The 4,566-nt window shown below is 34.0% G+C and overlaps 1 pseudogene; it reads left to right on the forward strand.

Annotated features, from left to right (window-relative positions):
- The first annotated feature begins 1,417 nt into the window (after positions 1 to 1,417).
- On the forward strand, positions 1,418 to 4,244 carry LOC131680840 (large ribosomal subunit protein uL1-like; annotated as a pseudogene).
- Positions 4,245 to 4,566: the final 322 nt, after the last annotated feature.

Genomic DNA, 4,566 nt, shown 5'->3' on the forward strand with positions numbered 1-4,566 from the left:
TATCCAGATGTCGGCATTGCATGAATTTATTCGAATCTTTGTCCAGGTTCATCTAGAATTCGTTAAAGAAACATTCTACCAAGTCGGTACTCTACAACATGTTTGCTGACTTTTTTGGTTTCAGGCAAAACTGATTCACGTGATTTTTGCGAGTTGTTCACTGATATATTTAGTACAATATTATTGAAGAAATCACAATTAAAACTTTTCGAAAATTGCAAAAAAAGTAGCAAAATGGAAAAGTATTAAATTTAAATAAAAACAAAAAGAATTTTCAATGGAGGTAGAATTTAAAGAGAGTAGCGAAAAAAAGGAGGAAAAACTAATAAATAGATAAAATGGAACGGAACAAGAAAGCTTTACATTATATATTTAAAATAATGGAAATAGATGAATAATATGCAAATAGTCAAAAACCTACCAATATCAAAAAGAGAAAAAAACCAAAAACGGAGAAACAACTGAAATTAGACAGAATTATGACACTGAAAAAATTAAAAAAAAGAAAGTATGTAAACAATTTGAAGAAACAGTAAAATAAAACAAATTGAATAATTGAAACAATCAAATTAAACGAAAAAAGTGGAAATGAAATTAGACAAACCTTGAAGAAATGGAAATTTTTGTTGCAATATGGGTAAAATAGTGAAAAACGGGTATATAATAAAATGAAAAATAAAAAATCACGAGTATGAAAAACAGTAAAAATAGCAAAAGTGAGAAAAATGAAAACAACAAAAATATAAATACAAATATAGAAATGAACGAAATGGAAATCCACTAAGTTAGACACAATAGAGGTTTCTTGTCAAAAAAATTTATTTGCTGAAATGCTTCCTTTTTTATCCATGAGTCGAAATTTCATATTGCTGCGATGTTTAAGAGCCTCTATTAAAAAAATCATGAAAAATCATCTATTAAAAAAATCATGAAATCTGCGAACTGCTCATTTCACCCCATGTGCTGATGATCTATCTTGCCTCATTTCCCCATATTTTTTCACCATTTGGATGAATTTCAGGTGGGGAATGAAAAAAGGATGCCAGATCTACAAATTTATCAGCAAATCTGCAGATTTTTGAACTATGCTGCAGATTTTTCGCAGACTTCAGATATTTCGTAATACAAAGCTTATATCATTAAATTTCAACAAGTATTTAACATCTTGTATTATTTAAAAAATCATTGCACTACTTCCCACCCTCAAATATCTTGCAGTAGTTTGCAGACTTTTCAGTTTCATACTGCATGCTATTGCATAAATCGATCTGGCAACCGCGATACAATAATTCATTCAACACTGTCAAAAACATCAGTGCTCAAACTGCAGAGGTAGACGGTAAACACCACCACAGAGCAATAAGATTTTTTCTCTTTTCTCGTGCAGTGACGACTGAGTGCGGATAGCTGTAGCAAAATGACGTGAGTATTTTTTTCAATTTCAGTGCTCTGTTTATTGGCATGATTTTTGTTCGTAACATTAGTTTTTTATGCTGCATATCAATTTCACATGCCATATTCCATAATTTGTATTTTAAGGTTATGATTAACTTTTTACTTCGTTTCTCATTTAAGTTCCAAAGTGTCGAAGAACATTATGTATGAGTGCGTCAATGAAGTGTTGAAGAGTGAACTATCTTCGCTTCCTGCAAACGGTGCAACTCGAGATTGGTCTGAAGAGCTAGGATCCCGAAAAGGACAAACTTTTCTCCGGCAGTCAAGTAGGTTCATACCCAATATCGGACACTGGAAGTGACACGCTTGTCATTCACTCGGATTGCTTATGGGTACTGATATCAGAAAGTCGCCTCGTTTTGAGGGAACGGATCTGCGCTCAGGTTGTTTAAACCGGTACCGGAGGTGAGTTGGTGTTGGACAGATTTTCGCCGATGAGACTTGTTCTATTTTTACTGTCCAAATGACTAATGGAAGATTTGGTTTCTTTTTTGCCAGGCTAAAGTACATTATGCGTCTGAAGATGTAGGTTTATGTTTTTGATGATCAGCAGCACTGTCATGAAGTAAAAGCCATGTTTCATGCATGATACTAAGGCTCTTAAGAAGATTAAGAAGAACATAATGCTGGCAAAGAAGCAAGCTAGGAAGTACGATACCTTCCTATCATCCAAATCACTGGTCTAGCAGCTTCCCTGTCTGCTCGGCCCTGGTCTTAACAAGGCTGGCAAATCCCAACAAACATTAGGAGCTGAACTATAAGACTACGTATTGATTTAAAGCAGATTAAAGGTTATGTAAGCTGAATAAACCTTTCGTTGAACTATTTAAACATTAACAGTTTATTCAGCCTATTTAAAATCCAGTATTCGCCAGTTACAACTAGGCTGAACTATACTGCTAATAAATGTAATAGCGACAATATTAAAGCTTTTATTCAACCATCTTAATTAGACTGAATTGCGAGTTGAATAAACGATGCTGTTACCAATAGTATTACCTTTAATCATTAAGCTGCACTACATGTATTCAAAAGGTTGTTTCTACCTTTACATTTGCCGTTATGCCACCTTTGACTTTTAGCTGAATTATGTGTTTAACAAAGGTAATTGTAACTACTACAAAAAGTAGCGCGATTAGCAAATCATGAGGAATCGCAACCGACCTGGGTTCGAGTCCCAATACACACACAATATTTTTTTTTACTATTATGTGAAGGATTTTTTTATTATTTCGGTATATTCCAATTGAGATGTTTTGCATATATTACAGTTAAGGAGCAATAGATCAATAAATGAATAAAGAAATAAAGAAAGTTTATTTAGTTTTTTTATATCTAGTTTTCACCACGGGAAATACACGATTTACAATTTTTCAATGTACAAGCTTACCAAAGCACACGCGCCCTCGTTTATATAAATTTACCTTTTAATTCGAAACGGTCTGTTTACTTGTGAAACATGAATGTTCTCATATTGAACACAAGAGAAACTTTTTGTTCCAACGTTGCTATAAATTTTAGACACCAGCATTGTTACCATTATTTTATTCTATCCATCGACTTGCAAACAAAGGTACAATGAAATGATTATTCACGCTGGCGAACTTAATTGATATAAATAAATAAACTATTGAATTCGAACAGCGACTTCCGCTTACCAAAAAAATCACAATGGAAAGAAAATCATTTGGCAGGGAGTAGTAAATAAATTGAGGAGATTGCCACCTTAGAATTATAAATGACTTCAACGCATCATTCAGTTACCACCACTTTCATATAACACCCATTTTTACTTATCTAAATGTTTTGTGACAACCATAAAACCTCACCTTGGAAACAAAAACGACTATAATCATCATTTTTGAAATAAATAAATTATCTAATTAAAAATTCCCGAATGTTCTAAAAATTATTAAATAAAAAAATTGAAAAAAAATTAAATAAAAAAAATATCGTAGGTTGGGATTCGAACCCAAGCCACCTAGGTTCACTCAAATCTATAGAAGGCTACTTTAGCCTTTGTACAGACTCTATTCAGCAGCCTAGACTTGTCGGTACATCGGTGAAATCTTAAGCATTCGATGTATGCAAGATTGGTGCAGACAGTAAGGTAAGTGCTTAGTATTCAACAGGTTGCTGGTTCGGATCCCAGGTACGTGATATGATATCCAACAATACAATTTTTCTCTAACTGTAACGTAACACTAATAAAAGAATATGGCTTTCAAAGAAATTGATGGCGTGTGTAACTTGAAATAAATGTCTTTTTTAACAATTTTCCTATGATAATTCTCTCAGCTGAATAGCGGTAACGAAAAGGTCTATTGATAGAGCTGAACTGTGGTTTTCTTCAGGCTGTATACGTGCTGAAGAATTGTTCTTTCGTGTGTTTTAATCAGACAAGCTGAATAAATTCTTCAATTCCCGGATGTTTAAGGGTGGAATAAACGATATATGATTACAGGTATACTTCCAATGTTCAGCTAGAGCTGAATAAAGCAACTGTTAAAACGTTTATAAAACCACGAAATGTTTGTTGGGATTCCCCGGTCTGTTGGCGCACAGCGAATCGATGACGTAGAAGATCGACGAAGTCAAGTCAACCATCAATTTCCAGATGAAAAAGGTCTTGTGCCTGTCGGTTGCTGTTGGACACGTCAAAATGACTTCGGTCGAGCTGGATCTGAATGTATATCTGTCCATCAATTTCGCTGCTGAAAAAGCACTGGCAGAACGTTCGTTTGCTGCACATTAAATCCACAATAGGAAGTTTCCAGCGGCTGTACTAGAGGCAGCAGCAAAGATTGCTTTTTTGTACGAAAATTGTTACAAATTTGATTCATTATTCGTGATCATGTTAATCAATTCTTATTTATCATTAATAATGAAAGAAAGTATTTTTGTATGTAAATTTATACATATAAAAGTCAATGTTTGTATGTATATGATTTATGGATTCCCAAACGGCTGAACCGACTGCCGCACAAATTTATACATAGTTGGCATTTGTTATGGAGCGTGTTTGTGTGCTATTGATTGGGGATTATTTACCCGCCAGATGGCGCTTCGGATCAAATTTTCCTCATATTTCGTTGAAAGTCGCAGCAACGC

Source organism: Topomyia yanbarensis, chromosome 2 (genome assembly GCF_030247195.1).
Source record: "Topomyia yanbarensis strain Yona2022 chromosome 2, ASM3024719v1, whole genome shotgun sequence".
Lineage (NCBI taxonomy): Eukaryota > Metazoa > Arthropoda > Insecta > Diptera > Culicidae > Topomyia > Topomyia yanbarensis.